The 22,824-nt window shown below is 37.2% G+C and overlaps 1 protein-coding gene and 1 long non-coding RNA gene across 3 annotated transcripts in view; both read right to left on the reverse strand.

The window, feature by feature from the left end:
• The window catches only part of NCAM2 (neural cell adhesion molecule 2), a 575,454-nt gene that overhangs the window by 516,962 nt on the left and 35,668 nt on the right, over nucleotides 1–22,824 (reverse strand). The window lies entirely within an intron of this gene.
• Nucleotides 1,212–22,250, reverse strand: LOC123465592. Its single transcript, XR_006640860.1, has 2 exons — nucleotides 22,212–22,250; nucleotides 1,212–1,485 (listed from the first exon to the last, which is right to left on the reverse strand). It is a non-coding gene; the product is annotated as an uncharacterized LOC123465592 (long non-coding RNA).

Raw genomic sequence — 22,824 nt, forward strand, 5'->3', positions numbered from 1 at the left:
TACACACTGACTTTTGTTCTCTGATTATTTTTCTACCATGTTTCCAGACAGTGGTTGATTCAGTGCAAATAAAAATGCTTAAGCCAGAATTTCTATCCCCAGAGAGAAAAGTTTATTGGATATCAAGCTATTGCTAAAATGAGGTACTTTAAGAACAGGTGAACTATTCTATCTTTTACTCATTTTAATGGACTTTTAGTCCCATAGAAGTGTGTATTATACACTTAGAAGTGTGTAAATGTTATAATTATGGTGAAATAGTGATATCAGCTAATAATTACTGAGCCTGGGATGTACCAGGCATTGTATTCTCATGGATTTTTGTCTTTCAATTTTTATATCAAGTCTGTAAATTAGTTCCCATTATTGTTATAGTTTTACAAATGAAATTAAAGTTGAGGAAGTGTAAATAACAGATCTAGAGTGATGAGGTTATTACTCTAACCCCACCTGTGGTGCTCCTGAGCTGTTTCCTAACCATTAACTTCTACCAGCACTTCCCCTAGTGCTTTCTGTTTTGTTTTGAGATGTGATATGCTTTTGCACTTATAAATTACTAAGGAACTGTTCATGCTTCTGAGAGTTCATTATACCTTAAATTAATGAGCACAGACCAAGAGGACAGTGGTCAAACAGAATTGCTTTCAAAGTATTTTAGACTTCCCATCATTATACTCTACCTAAAAAGTATTTTAAATACATTAAACCTATCATTATGTTTAGTAAAGGAAACGGTGAATGTGGTTTCCTGTTTATGACTTACTGGATAATATCTTGCTAGATCCAGAGAGATGATAAAGGTATTTTTAAACTATCTTTCCAAGGAGTTCAGTGGGTATATCTATCTCTTTCTTTCTCTCTCTCTGTCTCTCTCTCATACACACACATGTACACAAATAAACATGTAAACAAACACAAATTATTTGAAAGGTTTCACAGGATGATCACACCATCAATGTCTGTGCTATGGAGATAATTTAACAGACTTTAGAAGCTCCTATGTTCTAACCTCCTTTCTCAGTTTATTCAAGCAATATCAATATATAACAATACTCAACAGGTAACAAAGCTGGTTGTCCAAAAATAAGACTTGTTAAAGAAATACATGTATTACATTCTCAGAGATGATGTCATTATGTTTCATTTTTGTTAATGTATTTGTGACATACATTTTTCCTGTCAATGTTGAAATAAAAGAAAATGGTCCCAAGTTAAGGGCTTAAGTAATAACTCCTTTATTTCTGCATTTAAAAAATTTCATTCCAGAAAGTTGAAATGTAAAGATTTATGTGGCAGAAACAATATCATGGATTATTTCCACAAGGTGAGTAGACAAGTATCTAAAAAAAGATAAAGATTAGTTTCTAATCAGTAGTACACATTTTGAAGCTTCCAGCTTTCCAGGTGACACAGTGGTGAAGAATCTGCCTGCTGATGCAGTAAATGCAGGAGACTTGGCTTTGATCCCTGGGTTGGCAAGATCTCCTGGAATAGGAAGTAGAAACTCATTCCAGTATTCCTGCCAGGGGAATCCAATGGACAGAGGAACCTGATGGGCTACAGTCCATGGGTTCAAAAAAAGGTTGGATAAGACTGAGCACACATGCCCAGTACACATTTTAGGTTTTTTCATGGTTTTCCACATGAGAAGAGAACTCATAGTTCTCTTCAGGACAATGCTCAGAATCTAAATTTAGCAGCTGATTTGTATTAATTTTTACAAAAATACATTAAGCCAATTTTTTCAATTCATTTTCTCTCCTAAAATTTAGAATGGAGCTTAATGTGACTTCCTTTGGAACCATTTATTTGCACTTAAAAGTGCTTCCATTAAAAAAAAAAAAAAAATTGCTGCCATAGAGTCACTAGCTCTAAACTAACCTGGAGAGAGTAACTTCTCTCATATTTTGAAACTCAGAATCAATATTTATTAAGTTTACTTATTTTTTAATTTAATTCAGATGAATATTATATCTACTGTTGTGGGCAACAATCCCTTAGAAGAAATGGAGTAGCCCTCATAGTCAACAAGAGAGTCTGAAATGCAGTGCTTTCATGCAATGGCAAAAACTACAGAATTATCTCTGTTCATTTCCAAGGCAAACCATTCAATATCACAGTAATCAGAGTCTTGCCCAAACCATTAATGCTGAATAAGCTGAAGTTGAATGATTCTCTGAAGACCAACAAGATCTTCTAGAACTAACACGAAAAAGGTGTCCTCCTCATCACAGGGAAGTCAAATGCAAACGTCAAGAGATACCTGGAGTAACAGGCAAGTTTGGCCTTGGAGTACAACATAAAGCTGGGCAAAGGCTAACAGGGTTTTTCCAAGAGAATGCGCTGGTCACAGCAAACACTCTCTTCCAACAACACAAGAGAAGACTCTACACGTGGATATCACCAGATGGCCAATACTGATACCAGACTGATTATATTCTTTGCAGCCAAAAAGGAGAAGCTCTACACAGTCAGCAAGAACAAGTCCGGGAGCTGACTGTGGCTCAAATCATGAGCTCCTTATTGTAAAATTCAGATGACTTAAAATTGAAGAAATTAGGGAAAGCTACTAGACCATTCAGGTATGTCCTAAATCAAATCCCTTACAATTATACAGTGGAAGGGACAAATAGATTCAAGAGATTAGAGCTGATAGAGTGCTTGAAGAACTATGGATGGAGGTTTATGACACTGTTCAGGAGGCAGGGATCAAGACAATCCCCAAAAAATATAAATGCAAAAAGGCAAAAGGGTCCTCTGAGGAGGGCTTAAAAATAGCTGAGAAAAGAAGAGAAGCAAAAGGCAAGGGAGAAAAGGAGAGATATTTCCATCTGAATGCAGAGCTCCAAACTGTAGCAAGGAGAAAGATGAAACCCTTCTTACGTGAACAATGCAGAGAAATAGAGGAAAATAATACAATGGGCAAGACTAGAGATCTCTTCAAGAAAATTAGAGCTATCAAGGGAACATTTCATGCAAAGATGGGCACAATAAAGACAGAAACAGTACAGACCAAATAGAAGCAGAAGATATTAAGTAGAGGTGGCAAGAATATACAGAAGAACTAATCAAAAAGACCTCCATGACCCAGATAACCATGATGGTATGATCACTCACCTAGAGCCAGACATCTTGGAGTGTGAAGTCAAGTGGGCCATAGAAAGCACCACTACGAACAAAGCTACTGGAGTTGATGGAATTTCAGATGAACTATTTCAAATCCTAAAAGATAATGATGTTAAAGTGCTGCACTCAATATGCCAGCAAATTTGGAAAACTCAGCAGTGGCCGCAGGACTGGAAATGGTCAGTTTTCATTCCAATCCCAAAGAAAGGCAATGCCAATGTATGTTCAAACTATAACATAATTGCACTCATTGCTAGCAAAGTAATGCACAAAATTCTCTATGCAAACTTCAATAATATGTGAACTGAGAAATTCCAGATTGAAGCTGGATTTAGAAATGGTGGAGGAACCAGAGATCAAATTGTCAACATCTGCTGAATTATAAAAAGCAAGAGAGTTTTAGAAAGAAATATCTACTTCTGCATCATGACTACACTAAAGCCTTTGAGTGCGTAGATCACAACCAACTGTGGAAAATTCTTAAAGGATGGGATATTAGACCACCCTACCTGCCTCCTGAGAAACCTATATGCAGGTACAGAAGCAACCGTTAGAACCAGACATGGAAGAAAGGACTAGTTCCAAAACGGGAAAGGAGTATGTCAAGGCTGTATATTGTCACCTTGCTTACTTAACTTATATGCAAAATACATCATGCAAAATTCCAGGCTGGATGAAGCACAAGCTGGAATCAAGAATGCCGGGAAAAGTATCAATAACCTCAGATATGCAGATGATACCATCCTTTTGGTAGAAAGCACTAAAGAGCCTTTTGGTGAATATGAAAGATGAGAGGGAAAAAGTTGGCTTAAAACTCAACATTCACAATTTGTATGGAAATACAAAAAACCTCGAAGAGCCAAAGCGATCTTGAGAAAGAAGAATGGAACTGGAGGAATCAACCTACCTGACTTCAGGCTCTACTACAAAGCCACAGTTATCAAGACAGTATGGTACTGGCACAAAGACAGAAATATAGATCAATGGAACAAAATAGAAAGCCCAGAGATTAATCCACGCACATATGGACACCTTATCTTTGACAAAGGAGGCAAGAATATACAATGGATTAAAGACAATCTCTTTAACAAGAGGTGCTGGGAAAACTGGTCAACCACTTGTAAAAGAATGAAACTAGAACACTTTCTAACACCATACACAAAAATAAACTCAAAATGGATTAAAGATCTAAATGTAAGACCAGAAACTATAAAACTCCTAGAGGAGAACATAGGCAAAACACTCTCTGACATACATCACAGCAGGATCCTCTATGACCCACCTCCCAGAATATTGGAAATAAAAGCAAAAATAAACCAATGGGACCTAATTAACCTTAAAAGCTTCTGCACATCAAAGGAAACTATTAGCAAGGTGAAAAGACAGCCTTCAGAATGGGAGAAGATAATAGCAAATGAAGCAACTGACAAACAATTAATCTCGAGAATATACAAGCAACTCCTACAGCTCAACTCCAGAAAAATAAATGACCCAATCAAAAAATGGGCCAAAGAACTAAATAGACATTTCTCCAAAGAAGACATACAGATGGCTAACAAACACATGAAAAGATGCTCAACATCACTCATTATCAGAGAAATGCAAATCAAAACCACTATGAGGTACCATTTCACACCAGTCAGAATGGCTGTGATCCAAAAGTCTACAAGTAATAAATGCTGGAGAGGGTGTGGTGAAAAGGGAACCCTCTTACACTGTTGGTGGGAATGCAAACTAGTACAGCCACTATGGAGAACAGTGTGGAGATTCCTTAAAAAACTGGAAATAGAACTGCCTTATGATCCAGCAATCCCACTGCTGGGCATACACACTGAGGAAACCAGAGGGAAAGAGACACGTGTACCCCAATGTTCATCGCAGCACTGTTTATAATAGCCAGGACATGGAAGCAACCTAGATGTCCATCAGCAGATGAATGGATAAGAAAGCAGTGGTACATATACACAATGGAGTATTACTCAGCCATTAAAAAGAATACATTTGAACCAGTTCTAATGAGGTGGATGAAACTGGAGCCTATTATACAGAGTGAAGTAAGCCAGAAAGAAAAACACCAATACAGTATACTAACGCATATATATGGAATTTAGAAAGATGGTAACAATAACCCTGTGTACGAGACAGCAAAAGAGACACTGATGTACAGAACAGTCTTATGGACTCTGAGAGAGAGGGAGAGGGTGGGAAGATTTGGGAGAATGGCATTGAAACATGTAAAATATCATGTATGAAACGAGTCGCCAGTCCAGGTTCGATGCACGATACTGGATGCTTGGGGCTGGTGCACTGGGACGACCCAGAGGGATGGAATAGGGAGGGAGGAGGGAGGAGGGTTCAGGATGGGGAACACATGTATACCTGTGGTGGATTCATTTTGATATTTGGCAAAACTAATACAATTATTTAAAGTTTAAAAATAAAATAAAATTTAAAAAAATAAAATAAATAAATAAATAAATAAACAAACAAAAAAAACAAACTCAACATTCAGAAAATGAAGATCATGGCATCCAGTCCCATCACTTCATGGCAAGTAGATGGGGAAACAATGGAAACAGTGAGAGACTTGATTTTCTTGGGCACCAAAATCACTGTAGATGGTGACTGCAGCAATAAATTGAAAGATGCTTGCTCCCTGGAAGAAAAGCTATGAAAACCTAGACAGCATGTTAAAAAAGCAGAGACATTACTTTGCCAACAAAGGTCTGTGAAGTCAAAGCTATAGTTTTTCCAGTAGTCATGTATGGATGTAAGAGCTGGATCATAAAGAAAGCAGAACACTGAAAAACTGCTGCTTTTGAACTGTGGTGTTGGAGAAGACTCTTTCAAGTCCCTTGGACTGCAAGAAGAGCAAACCTGTACATCCTAAAGGAAATCAGTCCTCATTATTCATTGGAAGGACTGATGTTGAAGCTTAAACTCTAGTACTTTGGCTACCTGATGTGAAGAACTGACTTATTGGAAAGACCCTGATGCTAGGAAAGACTGAAGGCAGGAGGAAAAGGGGATGACAGAGGATGAGATGGTTGGATGGCATCACTGACTTGATGGACAAGAGTTTGAGCAAGCTCCAGGAGTTGGTGATGGATAGGGAAGCCTGGCTTGCTGCAGTCCATAGGGTTGCAGAGAGTCTGACACGACTGAATGACTGAACAGTAACAACAACTTCTTCTTGTGCACAAACTTGCAGGTGGAACTATCATATGCATCTAATAATTATTTGACTAAAATCATTCTTCATGATTATTTGAAGTTCTAACATATATTTTTCCTATATGCATGCTGTAAATACTATTTAGGTGATTGGTGGTGGTTTAGTCACTAATGGTGTCTGATTCTTGCAACCTCATTGACTGTAGCCTTCCAGGTTCCTCTTTCCATTGGATTTTACAGGAAAGAATACTGGAGTGGGTTGCCATTTCCTTCTCCAGGGGGTCTTCCCAACTCAGGAATTAGGTGATTACTCTGGCAATATATCTTATCAGATATGTTTACAAATCATGCCTCTAATTTTATTATAATCATTATACATAAGAGTAGTGTATCTTTATATATTGAATCAAAGTTATAATGTTAACATTTTAATCTACAAAGTTAGATCAAGGGAATACATTAGTGGCACAGATTTTCAAATTAAAATGAAAATGTTAAAATGCATTTTTTAAAAGCAAACCATAACTCTGAGTACTGTATACCTTGTACAGTTGGAAATGTTGAGGAAAGTATACTCAATGGTGAATTTATATGTTGCCTAGACTTCTAGTATGTAATATTGTCACAAAAATTTGTTTCAAATTATATAACAGTGCAAATTTATAAAAAAGCTCTTCAATGACATTTGACCGGGTGGGAATAATGTGTGGTTTATAGTGCTTATTTGATCAAAATTAGAGTTTCTAATTCTTCAGTTAAACCAGTAAAAATATCAAGTTTCATTTTAGATGCTGGGTTGGGCTGAGTAATTAGCTTTACCAGGAATCATCTTTTAAATCTACATGAGAATCAAGACTAAGATTTCAAATTATATGAAATTGCAGAGGTAAAAAAAGGAACAGTTCAAACCCATGGGATAAGTTACCATTGTACTCGGAGGAATTTTCAAAAGAGTAAAAGTTTCATAATTAAAAAGGAACATAAATGTGCATGTGTGTGTGTGTGTGTGTGTGTGTGTGTGTGTATGTCTACATGTATATAGGCTTCCTAGGTGGCGTTAGTGGTAAAGAATCTGCTTGCCACTGCTAGAGACATAGAGACTTGAATTTGATCCCTGGGTTGGGAAGATCCTCTAGAGGAGAGCAAGGAAACCATTTTAGTATTCTTGCCTGGAGAATCCCATGGAAAGAAGAGCCTGGTGGGCTATGGTGCAGAGGGTCACAAAAAAGAGTCAGACACGACTGAAGTGACTTAGCACACACATACACACACACACATATATACAAAAATGCATAAGAAAAAAGTGAGCAACAAAATACATGAAAATATATTCAGGAGAGAAATATAAAAATATTAATTTAATGAAACAGAAAACAAAAACACAAAAAGAGCATAAATATAGCCATTACTTTATATAATTTTAAATGATATATAATCTATAAAAATATTGAATCATTATACAGATATACATTAGTATATCTGAAACTGGTATATTATAATATATTGAATTATAATATTATAATTCAACTTCTTCAATTTAAAAATTAAATAATAAAAGCAATGTTTTTTAAAATAATGCATTTGTGACATAAGAAAGAGAAAAATGTACAGCATAGAAATGATATGAGAATATCGACATATATATGGTAATTACTGTTTTATAATATAGTATCACTGCAAGGAGATCAGCCCTGGGATTTCTTTGGAAGGAATGATGCTAAAGCTGAAACTCCAATACTTTGGCCACCTCATGTGAAGAGTTGACTCATTGGAAAAGACTCTGATGCTGGGAGGGATTGGGGGCAGGAGGAGAAGGGGACGACAGAGGATGAGATGGCTGGATGGCATCACTGACTCGATGGATGTGAGTCTCAGTGAACTCCGGGAGTTGGTGATGAACAGGGAGGCCTGGCATGCTGTGCTTCATGGGGTCGCAAAGAGTCGGACACAACTGAGTGACTGATCTGATCTGACCATGCAAATAAACAGCAAAAAGTTAAACATAGAGAAAATATTTTTTTATATATAAAATGCATTCTGTAAGGTTAACCTCCAGAACTCAGAAAACTGAAGTGGGCAAAAATGTCTTAAAAATTAATAAAAGTTAACTATTTAACATGGTATCAGGTCTGTATATATTTGTATATACAGATGAGCTTCACAGATGAACTTCATTAAAATGTATAATTTAAAAAACAATTCAGCTCAGTTCAGTCACTCGTCATGTCCGACTCTTTGCAACCCCATAGACTGCAGCACCAGGCTCTCCTGTCCATCACCAACTCCCAGAGCTTGCTCAAACTCATGTCCATCAAGTCGGTGATGCCATCCAACCATCTCATCCTCTGCCATCCCCTTCTCCTGCCTTCAATCTTCTCCATATCAGGGTCTTTTCCAAGGAGTACAGTTCTTCGAATCAAGTGGCCAAAGTACTGGAGTTTCAGCTTCAGCATCAGTCCTTCCAATGAATATTCAGGACTGATTTCCTTTAGGATTGACTGGTTGAAGCTCCTTGCAGTCCAAGGACTCTCAAGAATCTCCTCCAGCACCACAGTTCAAAAGCATCATCTTAATATCAAATAATTACAGAATAATATACCCTATTCACATAAGAATATATATGAAAATTTCCAAAATAAGATATTAATGGAAATAAATAAAATAAGAAAATATAAGTAAAAGTTATCAACCATACTCTCAGGTTCACTCCCAAATTTTAAACTGAAAGCTCATCTTTCCTTTAAATATTTACGTGTACAGCCATCATACAGATATTCAGAAGCAAATTTTTAAACTCTAAATAAAGCCTATTCATAGAATTTGTTAATTCTATAAAATTAAAATAACTAGCTCTCAATGTCTTCACAACAGAACAAACAAAATCATATTTTTCTCTCTTATTCAGGAAATAGTAGTCTGCTCTTAGTAAAAGAAAATACATACACAAATCCTTAAAGGATGAGAAATGGTAATGAGAACAGTATAGCATGGCAAACTACAAAAAATATACATGCAAACAAACAAAAAATATCCATCCAAACAAACAAAACCTTTGAACTGCCTATGTCCAGGCTTAAGAATTTTTTTTTTATTGTCCCTTAAAAGGCCGAGACTTCTATGCTATATTGTCTAATATTATCTACTTTTATTTTCACTCTTGAGGAAAAGAGTAAGCAGGATACTACACAATCATTTACTTTCTAATTATAATGGAAAACCCAGTCAGAGCCTAAACTGTGCTCATTATAAGGTTTCCAACCTGTCTAAACTTGTCTGGTTGGCAGGATTACAGTGTAGGCACCAGAGATTTATTTGCCTAAGGGACTGAGAGCCTTCTGGAGAACAATTCATTCTAAGGAAGATGCAGTTTCTGGATTTAATGGAAGGTCTGATTTTCAATGTTCACTGTTTGGACAATGCCTTAGATTCTTACTACCACAGGCCTCATGGAATCTTTAACATGCTAGAGAGACACATGCTACAAGTCACAGCTGAAACAGAACTTACACTAAAAATTTTTGGAATGCACTGAAAAAAAAAAAAAAGCATCATGCCTTTCAGTCTCCAGTTTCAAAGTTTATTGCAATCATGATTAAAAGAGTCTGTCCTTCCCCTGGAGAACCAGCTTGATAGCAACAATAACAACTACTTTGAAGCTGCTTAGCTGAGCTGCTATATCTGTTACATCAGAGATCTCAGTCATGGAAATCAACACAATAGGAGTTTAGTTAGTAAATGTCTTGTAGAAACAGAGATGAGGATATTCTCATACTTTTGTGAGAATCCATAAAGTTGACTTGGAAGAAGGAAAGGGAGCAACTGTAAGTTGTGAAATAGCAAATGTTACAAAATTACACAAACATTCTGCCTGTTCTTTCACACAACAGTATTTGCCCCTATGCCAAAGCTGCAGCACTGAGCCAAAACACCTATTATGACTAATTTTATCCCCAGCTTAACACAGCCTACAAAACCTGAGTTGCAAACAATTTGGATTCTGAAATAGAATTCTTAATATTTCATCATTTAGATCAACTTAATAAGCATTTATCAAAATTCAGCCTTCCCTGGTGGCTCAGATGGTAAAGAATCCACCTGAAACACAGGAGACTATTTGATCCTAGGTCAGGAAGATCCTGAGGAGAAGGGAATAGCAACCTACTCCAATAGTCTTGCCTGGAGAATTCCATGGACCGAGGAGCCTGGTGGACTGGGGTTATAGTCCATGGGGTGCTACAGTACTGGGTTTCCTGGAAACAGCTTTGTAGGTGGCTATTTATTAAGTAGTGCCTTTGGGATCCCAACACCTATGAAAAGGAAGGGAAAGATGCCAGATTGGAAGGGCAGAATCAAAAGGCAAGAAATCCAATGAAAGCCTCAGTCAACACATGAAAAGTTCAGGACCCGGAAGGTGGCTTTAAAATTCTTCTGAATTCAAAATTCACTGAAGGCCATGCCTTTATAACCCGCTTCTACTGACCATTGGCTACAGACAGATCCAGGGAAAAACTGGGACCTTTGGCATGTGACCATCTAGAGCTGAAGCAATTCCTGAAGAAGTTGAAATGTACTGTTGAGGGCCCTCAGGGCAGTTCTGACAGACAGTTCTTTCATCCGCACCATTCATCACAAGGGCACCGAGTAGCCTTGGGCCCAGACCACTTGGGCCGAGAGAGACACATATAATGTATCTTCCTAAAAAGAAAGTAAGATTGTCAAACTGTTACCAATCAAATATTTGACAATTTCCATAGGAAAATTAATTTTTTGTATGGCTATCAAGTTTCCTACAATCTCAAGAAAAGAATGCTGAAGGTAACTAACAATAGCTAATGCTATTAGTGCCTATGAGTGCCAAGCACTGACTTCCGGCCAACACAGGCCTACATTCACTTAATTCTCACAATCACACAGTGATTTAGGCACTGGACTTATCTTCATTTCTTGGATCAAGAGAGTTCGGCACCAAGAAGCCAATACCCCCAACACAAAAACTATAGTCTCTTTGCTAGACTACTGATGGGCCTGTGAGGAATTTAAAAATGAATATGACACCCTCTCTGACTTTGATGTTTTTCTTCTAGTAGGACAAACAGAAATATTACACATTCAAAATCAAAAAATAATACTAAGTGGAGCTGGTATAACATAGAGCTGGGAAAAAAACAAGGAACCAAAAGGTATCAATGTAGAAAAGAGTAAGCAATATGAACTAATATATCTTCTATGTTTTGGCCAAACTGGTGATATCAAGACACTAAGGTTCTGTTAACACTTACAATGTCCCCACCCCTCAATCAAAAAACAAACAATGTCATATGAGTGCCACATAATCTCAGAGTTTACTCCTCCTAAAAGCAGGTTTTAGTATAAAGTACATGAGTTCTAAAAAGGCCATTTCTCCAGTGTATCCTTCAGGAAATTTACACCTTTCACTTGTTTTATCCTTGTTATAAATTGGGATAATTTGTGAAATATAAATTAAGGAGTAGAACACATTAAAATGGACTCATGAGGAATAAAACCATTTTTGCATATTAGAGTACTTAATGTGAATTGGATAAACATGCACATTTTGCAAGTTCTAGCTGGTCAACTTGAGTGAAGTTATTTGATTGGTCAATTTACCTAGGACAGACTGTAGGATTATTATACTAGTAATCTGGGATAATGAATCAAGTTGTCTTTAAATGTTCCTACTCCAATGGTAATATCTCTACTTGCATATTATGTTTATTTTTAAAAGTCAATGTATATGCTAACATGTAACCCTAAGTGTTTTCCCTGGTAGTTCAGCTGATAAACAATCCTCCTGCAATGCAGGTTTGACTCCTGGGTCAGGAAGTTCCCCTGGAAAAAGGGTATGCTACCCACTCCAGTATTCTTGGGCTTCCCTGATGGCTCAGACAGTAAAGAATCTGCCTGCAATGTGGGAGACCTGGGTTTGATCCCTGGGTTGGGAAGATCCCCTGGAGGAGGACATGGCAACCCACCTCAATATTCTTGCCTAGAGAATCCCCATGGACAGAGGAGCCTGGTGGGCTACAGTCCATGGGGTCGCAAAGAGTTGGACACTACTGAGCAACTAAGCACAGCACAGCACATGTAACATTAACAATATTATTAATGAAAATCTTAACATATAAATCTCTTAGGTAAGCTGAACAGAAAGAAGTGGCGTGATAGTGGCTGATCCAAGTCTCATGCTCTTTTTATTAGGCAATTCAGAAGGGTCTTTGACATCAATTAGGAATCCATTAAAAAAGAATCAAACATGTAATTAGACATCTAATGTAGTGGTATTTTATGGACATGAAAAATTACATTCAAATTTGATCATTATAGAGTATTTAATCTGTACTGTTTAGTTGTAATAGCATATAAATAGAAATAAAGAAAACAAAATATAAAATTTTTGTTTTAGTAAAATTTCCCAAATGACTACAGAGATAAATTAAGGAATAAATTATGATTAATTCAACTCCATTACTCACAAAATGTGTTCCTTATTTAGACGTTGATTGGGGAGGGGGGGGTGCAGTTTAAAGTAAAAGAATTTGACTTTACTAGCAGACATGAGAAAACTCAGAGAAAAGCTGTGATTTTTTTTAGTTGGTGATAGCTGCAAAGAAATCAAGTAAAATTAAAACACATAATTAATAAAATATAGTACTTAAGGGCCCATAAAAGGAAAATATTTGGACAAATGGGCCACTAAAGAATTTTATTAAGATGGATGCTAAATAACTTGCTTCTTTGAAAAATTTCCCTTAGGAGACAAAAAATTGAGAATTCTGTATATGAAAATTAGTTCTAAATGATAGGCCAAAAAAAAGAATAAAATGAAGAAAGAGCACTTTCAAATGGAAGAGGTATTTGAAAATTGCCGTTTCCTCTCTTCAGATAATGTAAACTCATTTAAAATAGTTTTCCAAATGTTTCACTACTAAAGATGTCTTTAAACTAACACACTTTTAGTGCTTTGTGACTATCTTGTAAGAAATGCATAAAATATGAGAAAACTCAGGTCAGTAAAACTGAACCTAAGATGGAAGAACCCATGTTTATATAGAGTTTATAAAACAAACAGAGTCATAGAATTTCCTAATCTAGTAAATAAGCAGTAAAACAGGCATTAGCAAGGTAATGAGACACAAAAGATTTAAAATTGCATAATATATTAAATACGAGTTGGTGGTTTTTGTTTCAATAACTAACAATTGCTGCTATTTGTGTATCACTCTGATTTTAAAATTGTATCAAGATACATTTCTAAAATTTTAATGGAAGTTTCCTCATAATCATATGTTATTATTTTAACATATTTCCATTAAGCTCTATCAAGTTAGTATTTTTTTTTATCAACCACATCTATACCTTTACTTAGTATGAAATAAACAAGCATAAAAACTTGTCTATTCATTTTTGTTCCTCATTAAACATCTGCTCATTAGCCACCCCCTGGTTAATGAATACTTAGAATCACAAGGCAACCCATTAGCAAAACTAGTTGTTTTCAAGCATATTTTTCTACTTCTCAAACAATTGTTACTTCAAAAAGTATGTATTTAACCAAAATTCACTTAATAATATCAGAGAAATCATTGAAGAATTACAAGCATTGTCTTAAATACCCCAGTAAAAACTGAAATTTCCTTAGTGCATTTTTAAGAATATGGTCATTATCGTTTAAAGCAAAACCAACTGAACTATTTTATTATTAATTGGATAGCTTCTCTAACTTATACAAACCAAGTGATATCACAAACCCATTTTTGAGAAAGTCTTCTGTTTCATAAAGCATCTGTATAAATTTAGGTAGATTCTCTTTCTTTAAATGGTAACTAGGAAATTGTAATAGGTGCTACTGCTGCTGCTGCTGCTAAGTCGCTTCAGTCGTGTCCGACTCTGTGCGACCCCATGGACTGCAGCCCACCAGGCTTCTCCATCCATGGGATTCTCCAGGCAAGAACACTGGAGTGGGTTGCCACTTCCTTCTCCAATGCATGAAAGTGGAAAGTGAAAGTGAAGTCACTCAGCTCAGTCATGTCTGAATCTTAGCGACCCCATGGATTGCAGCCTACCAGGCTCCTCCATCCATGGGATTTTCGGGGCAACAGTACTGGAGTGGGGTGCCATTGCCTTCTCCCAGGTGCTACTAGTATATGCTAACAATTCTATTACAGATTACGTTAATAAAATAAAGCAGATGCATAGATGAGGAAGAATAAAATCACTAAACAAATACATTTAGAGAAACAAATTCTCATTCTGACAAAGAAATTATTAATTTTTCTTAAATGTTATTATTGTTTGGTTTTTGCTTATAGTTTTCCCTCATAGTTTCTACTTTGCAAAACAGCACACCCAGAGTTTGGTAACTTTGCTTATGACTCTGTAGACATTACTGCTAATCAAACTTTGAAAAATCAGTAAAAATACATTTTCCCTCAACTGCAGTGTCATGTAGACATGCAACTGACAAATGAGCTGCAAGCACCTCCAAGTACTGGAAAGAAATCTAAACCAACAGATGAAGCAGTAATAGTTGCTAATAAAAATCTATACAGTATCAGATGGGAGTATGCTAATGAGTTTTCAAGGGAAGAAGAAGTAAAACTATTATAAGAGCTGTTTGGGGGGGATATTTTATATTTCCCCATATAATCACACATGTGTAATTTGCCGGCTCCTGGCAAATATACATTATTATATTTACATATTCATATATTTAGTCACATGTATGATCTCTCACATGTATGATCTCTCATTCAATCCCATGGATGGAGGAGCCTGGAAGGCTGCAGTCCATGGGGTTGCTGAGGGTTGGACTTGACTTGAGTGACTTCACTTTCCCTTTTCACTTTCATGCATTGGAGAAGGAAATGGCAATCCACTCCAGTGTTCTTGCCTGGAGAATCCCAGGGACTGGGGAGCCTGGTCAGCTGCCATCTATGGAGTCGCACAGAGTCGGACATGACTGAAGTGACTTAGCAACTTAGCAGCATGATCTCTCACATGTCGTGTCCAACTCTTTGTGACCCCATAGACGACAGGCGGGTAGGCTCCTCTGTCCCTGAGTCTCCAGGCAAGAACACTGGAGTGCATATCCATTCCCTTCTCCAGGGGACCTTCCACACCTAGGGACCGAACTTGAGTCTCCTGCATTGCAGGCAGATATTTTACCATCTGAGTCATCAAGGAAACCCCTTCATTATATTTATATATGCAATCATATATATGATTTCTCACATATAACCTACACCTGTATGTAATACAAAATTAATTATATGTAATTCCCTTGAGAAAATTTGAGATTTAATGTTTGGATTTGTGAAAAGATAATCCAATAGCATTATGAACACCTATGAACAGGGTACACAATTGCACTCATCTTCACACTCTAGCAAAATTATGCTCAAAATTATCCAAGCCAGGTTTCAACAGTACATGAATTGTGAACTTGCAGATGTTCAAGCTGTATTTAGAAAAGGCAGAGGAACCAGAGACCAAATTGCCAACATCCGCTGGATCATCAAAAAAGCAAGAGAGTTCCAGAAAAACATCTATTTCTGCTTTATTGACTATGCCAAAGCCTTTGACTGTGTGGATCACAATAAACTGTGGAAAATTCTTCAAGAGATGGGAATACCAGACCACCTGACCTGCCTCCTGAGAAATCTGTATGCAGGTCAGGAAGCAACAGTTAGAACTGGACATGGAACAACAGACTGGTTCCAAACAGGAAAAGGAGTACGTCAAGGCGGTATATTGTCACCCCGCTTATTTAACTTATATGCAGAGTACATCATGTAAAATGCTGGGCTACATGAAGCACAAGCTGGAATCCAGATTGCCGGGAGAAATATCAATAACCTCAGATATGCAGATGACACCACCCTTATGGCAGAAAATGAAGAGGAATTAAAAAGCCTCTTGATGAAAGTGAAAGAAGAGAGTGAAAAAGTTGGCTTAAAGCTCAACATTCAGAAAACTAAGATCATGGCATCTGGTCTCATCACTTCATGGCAAATAGATGGGGAAGCAGTGGACACAGTAACAGACTTTATTTTGGGGGCTCCAAAATCACTGCAATGGTGACTGCAGCTGTGAAATTAAAAGATGTTTGCTCCTTGGAAGAAAAGCTATGACCAGCCTAGACAGCATATTATAAAGCATATTTGCTGACAAATGTCTGTCTAGTCAAACCTATAGTTTTTCCAGTAGTCATGTATGGGTGTGAGAGTTGGACCATAAAGAAAGCTGAGCGCCAATGAAATGATGCTTTTGAACTGTGGTTTTGGATAAGACCCTTGAGAGTCCCTTGAACTTCAAGGAGATCCAACCAGTCCATCCTAAAATGAAATCAGTCTGAATATCCATTGGAAGGACTGATGTTGAAACTGAAACTCCCATGCTTTGGCCACCTGATGTGAAGAACCGACTCTTTGGAAAAGATTGAAGGCAGGAGGAAAAGGGGATGACAGAGGATGAGATAGTTGGATGGCATTACCGACTTGATGGACATGAGCTTGAGCAAGCTCTGGGAGTTGGTGATGGACAGGGAGGCCAGGCGTGCTGCAGTCCATGGGGTCACAGAGTGGGACACGACTGTGCACCTGTATTGAACTGAACTGATAAACAGGGCACCTAAATTCACGAGTTCTCCTTTAAAATTAAGTATGCATGCCTACTCAGTTGTGTCTGCCTCTTTGTAACTCTGTGCACTGCATGCTGCCAGGCCTCTTCATGGGGATTTCCCAGGCAAGAAAACTGGAGTGGGGTCCCATTTCCTTCTCCAAAAACCAAAATATTATTTCTCTGCCATTTGCTTGACACTAGAGTAGTGCTAAAATATAGAAAGGTATGTAGTATTTTTCTTACCATCAGGGAACTCACTGTCAAATAAAATAAATTCATGAGACATTGTTACATATGATGCAGAAAGCAAAAGGTAACATCTACTGAGATTTAAGTTTTTTTGAGAAGTTTATGTGTTATACTGAATCTTTGTGCCCATCCTAAGTGTAAAGAACCATTAGAATTATCTTCCTTTCTTTTTTAAATTTTATTTTATTTTTAAACTTTACAAAACTGTATTAGTTTTGCCAAATATCAAAATGAATCCGCCACAGGTATACATGTGTTCCCCATTCTGAACCCTCCTCCCTCCTCCCTCCCCATTCCATCCCTCTGGGTCGTCCCAGTGCACTAGCCCCAAGCATCCTTTTCCAGATAAAGAACTGAGTCATGAGAACTCAAGTAACTTGCTGAAACTCAGACAACTAGTAAGTGGTGCCACCACAATTTAAATCTCTATAATGCGGATTCAGCAGGTTTCAAAACTATATATCTGATATAAATCTTGTATCTTGTATAAAATATAGGTCAGAGACAATTTTTTTGGAAGAAGGCAACACTTCTGCAAGGCTTCCCTTGTGGCTCAGATGATAACAAGTCCTCTTGCAATGCAGGAGACCCAGGTTCAGTCCCTGGGCCGGGAAGATCCTCTGGAGGAGGGCATGGTAATCCACTCCAGTATTCTTGCCTGGAGAATCCCCACGGACAGAGAAGTCTGATGGGCTACAGCCCATGGGGTCACATAGAGTCAGACACGACTGAGCAGCTAACACACGCGCGCGCACACATGTGCACACAAACACTTCTGCAGACAGAAAAGAAGGCAACGTGGCTGACATCATGTGATATATATTATCATGTTAAACTGAAAGAAGTTGAGGGCTTCAATTAATTTTTCCCTTCACACAGACCTACTTCAGTTTTCAGAGAAAGTATATCTGATGACAGAAACACTGATTCATTCATTTCCAGTAATATTTCATTTCTACCCACTAAGAGGCAGGTCTTACATACTGACTTTGATTTATAATAAGTCACTTAATATCCACAACATTCCTGTAAGGCAAGGATCACTATATTCATCTTACAAAAAGGAAACACTCATCCTAAGGTATTTCTACTGTCTCACCCTTGACTGTGTTTTAGAGGACTACAACTTTTAACACAAGATTCAAGAGGTACACACCTACAGTGGTGGAGGGGGCTGGCACTTCCTCATGATGATCATAACTGGAAGTTTATATATACTAAATTTAATACCAAAATATCAATATACCAGCAGAGGAATATAGACCATCTATTACAAATACTGTTCTCTTTTTTATTCAGGATATCCACAACTTTGACAAAGAAGATCAACTCCTTCTGGCATAAGTCTGCAACAAGATTATATTTTTAAAGACTGTAGTAGCTATGAAATGTACCTTAAGGATACTGAATAAAATTCATATTTTGGGAAGGTAAAATATAGGTTTTGTAGTGAATTTCACATTAATAAAAATATCCTATTTTTTTCACCATCTACCAGTCTCTCTTACACACAGAAACACACATACACACATATATAGTCTTAAAATATTTGAAAAAATATTCTTTTTATGGCTAAAATGTTTAAGATATCAACTATCTGAAATACTGTGTGCTCCCCCAAAGTATACTGTTAAGTTCTAGAAACTTTATTTTTTGGATTGCTTTCATCTTTTCAAAGATTCATATGCATATTTTATCTTTTAAATTAAAACAATCTAATAGTATCATCTAATAAAATGGCAAATTACTAACACTGTATACAATATTGTTTCTTCACGAATATTTATTTTCTCTAAAACAAAAGCTACTTACTAGGTACCAGATATGGTACCATCCAACTGATCTACATTATCTTATATCTCAAAATAATCCCATGGGATAAATATTATAATTGTTCTTATTTTATAGAGAATTAAATAACTCATCCTAGATCCTACCCTATGTTTCTAGAATTCTATATTAGCTACACTGTCCCAGTGACCTGGGTCTTAACTACTGAACTATTCTTTCCTATACAGATGCAATTACAGTTTGTGATATTGGCATGGACTTTGACAAAGCCTTCTGCAGAGGGCATGAAGCATGGAAAGGAATAATTTAAATTCCCTTATATCTGACTGTGTCTTCACAGACCAATGTTTAATTGGATGTAATTTATATTCATAAATTAGCTAAAATTTCACATTTTTAAATGTTAAAGTAATTAAATAAGGAGGCCAGTAGACTGAGCTGACTCCAATGCCATGGAAGTAGGGGCAGTTTATTTGCTAAGTTGTGTCTGACTCTTGTGACACCAAGGATTATGGCCCACTAGGCTCCTCTATTGATGGGATTTCCCAGGCACGCATACTGGAATGTGTTGTCATTTCCTTCTCCAGGGGATCTTCCTGACCCAGGGATCAGACCTGGTCTCCTGCATTGAAGGCTGTGTCTTTACTGACTGAGCCATCAGGGAAGAGGCCAATGCCCTGGTAGCCTTCAGCAAAGCAAACAAACAAAAAACAAAGCCAGAATCAAGGAACCCAAATCCAAGAAAATAAAATGTAACAAAAACCAGTCATAGACAGCGAAAGAGGCTTTCCTAAAGAAGGCAACTGCTCTAACTATGGTCAATCAAATGATTGCTTTGCTTTGCTTCTTCATCTTCTCTACAAAATTCCTGCCCCAAGCTCCTGTTAATGGAATAATCAACCACTTTTGGTTTGGCCACTGTCCTGTTTAAATTAATGTATACTCAAATTCTTAGAAATTTTCACCTGCCTCAATATACCTTTTAACCAAAGAACACCTCCCACTTTTTAAATCTACTGATTTAATAAGCATCAGTGATGGGTAAATTATGTTGACAGTACAGGTTACAATAAAATTAAACATAAATAATGATCTTTGGATTTCAGGGATTGCATATTGTTTCTCTGGCCTTCTTATAATGCTTTCAAAGAGGTAAAATGTAATGGGTTCTCTAAGAAAGAAATGTCGTCATTGAAATCTACTGATCAAGGACAGTTCTTGCAGAAAATAAGATTTACATAAAGCTTTGCATTTCATTTACCTAACCAACTCTATTCTTCATTATTGTAGAACCTCTAATCCATTTACGGTGCCTAACATCTACCTTGTGTAACAGTTGCTATGGGAAATGACGGGTCTGAAAAAAGTAATTCACACTTCATTTTTCAGTTGGCATGTTCCTCATTTACAGAGAGAAAATTCAAGATAAAAGAATCTAAGATACATGAAAAGAAGAATCCCTGAGATTTTTGCATATTAATATTTATTTCTAAATTTAGAAAGATGAATCTTACTTCCTTGTTAAGTTTAATTCCTATAAATAAAAAATGCTTGCCCCAGAAAGAGAAATGTAAGTCTATTAATTCCACACCACATTCTATTTATGTAGAATCAAGCTGAACAGTCATTAGACAACTTCCAAATTTTAGATTCTTAACTCTGTATAAATAGCATAAACTTTGTCTTATATGTGTGCTATTATTTAAGAAAAATGTAGAGATATGCTAAAACGTGTTCCACTGTACTTAAAATTAATGAAAGTTGACACAGTCCTTTAACCTGTTACAAAAGAATTCTTTCCATTTCCCTCCATGTCACCCACAAGGTAAAGTGAAATTGAAAGTGTTAGTCGCTCAGTCATGTGTGATTCTTTGTGACCCCACTGACTGTAGCCCACTAGGCTCCTCTGTCCATGGGATTCTCCAGGCAAGAATACTGGATGGGGTTGCCATTTCCTTCTCCAGGAGATGTTCCCAACCCAGGGATCAAACCCAGGTGTCCTACATTGTAGGCAGATTCTTTTCTTTCTGAGCCACCAGGGAAGCCCTACCCACAAGGTGAGTTTGTATTAAATGCAGAGCTCAAATTCAGATGTACTGGGTTTAAAGAAGTCCCCTAAATGATTACCTGTAAAGTTTAACAAGGTCTAAACAATCACTGGATGAAGCACAAGCTAGAATCCAGATTGCCTGGAGAAACATAAATAACCTCAGATATGTAGATGACACCACCCTTTTGGCAGAAAGTGAAGAAGAACTAAAGAGCCTCTTGATGAAAGTGAAAGAGGAGAGTGAAAAACTTGGCTTAAAGCTCAACATTCAGAAAACTAAGATCATGGCATCTGGTCCCATCACTTCATGGCAAATAGACAGGGAAACAGTGGAAACAGTGGCTGATTTTATTTTGGGGTGCTCCAAAATCACTGCAGATGGTGACTGCAGCCATGAAATTAAAAGACACTTACTCCTTGGAAGGAAAGTTATGACCAACCTAGACAGCATATTAAAAAGCAGAGACATTACTTTCCCAACAAAGGTCCGTCTAGTCAAGGCTATTGTTTTTCCAGTAGTCAAGTATGGATGTGAGAGATAGACTGTAAAGAAAGCTGAGCGCCAAAGAATTGATGCTGTTGAATTGTGGTGTTGGAGAAGACTCTTGAGAGTCCCTTGGACTGCAAGGAGATTCAACCAGTCCATCCTAAAAAATATCAGTCCTGAGTGTTCACTGGAAGGACTGATATTGAAGCTGAAATTCCAATACTTTGGCCACCTAATGCAAAGAGCTGACTCATTTAAAAAGACCCTGATGCTGGGAAAGATTGAAGGCAGGAGGGGAAGGGGATGACAGAGGATGAGATGGTTGGATAGCATCACCAATTTGACGGACATGAGTTTGGGTAAACTCCGGAAGCTGGTGATGGACAGGGAGGCCTGGCATGCTTCAGTCCATGGGGTCACAAAGAGTTAAACATGACTGAGTGACTGAACTGAAACAATCATTTCTTTCCCCTCCTGCAGCTGAAATATTGGAGTGCACGTGCGTGTGCGCTCGCGCGCACACACACACACACACACACACTAATATACTCTGAAGTCTTTCATAGAATCAGTCAAGTTCACAAATCTATAGTTTGTTGGATCTACTTTATGAGAAATGCAAATGTTCACATCTTTACAGAAACACCATTCTGCTTTGACTGCTTCAAATATTTCAGAATAAAATGTCCTTACCTAGGTTCAGGTATCACTCTGTGGTGTAAACTACAGGGATAAAGAAGATGAAAATTATTTAGAAGATGGAACTGTTTTTCCTAACCTAACTCTCCTTTCAACGCTCCTGAACTATCTCGTCTGAAAATCATTCTCAAAGAACTGAAAAACATTTGTGTATCCATATTCTTTTTGACATCAGCTAACCATGCAGTTGTTTTAATAAATATTTTTCTAAGATGTAATGAGTAATAGCATCTATTTACACCACACAGAAGCTTCCTGAAGTTACTTTTTCTTGCTGTCAACATTTTCCAAAAGCCTCCTCTCACTCTCAGCTCTAATAGTCTTACAGTATTCTGATAGAAAAAGAATGCTTTTTTGTGGACTTTGTTGGTACTCTTTTACTCTTATGCCCTTTTAAAAGTAATCCTATCAAAACCCCTTTTCAACGGATACCTCTTTCTTAAATATGTCCTTTCTGAGAAAATTACATTGATTCTGTGATATAGTTACTGTAGAATACTGTACTACTTCTACAGTAGATGTTTCCATTGGTTTAATGTAAAACCAAACATTGAGGCGGGAAAAGCACTCGTTTTTCTGTAGATAGGAATTCTTGGAGATAGAAACA

The sequence above is a fragment of the Bubalus bubalis genome, chromosome 1 (genome assembly GCF_019923935.1).
Source record: "Bubalus bubalis isolate 160015118507 breed Murrah chromosome 1, NDDB_SH_1, whole genome shotgun sequence".
In the NCBI taxonomy this organism is placed as follows: Eukaryota; Metazoa; Chordata; class Mammalia; order Artiodactyla; family Bovidae; genus Bubalus; species Bubalus bubalis.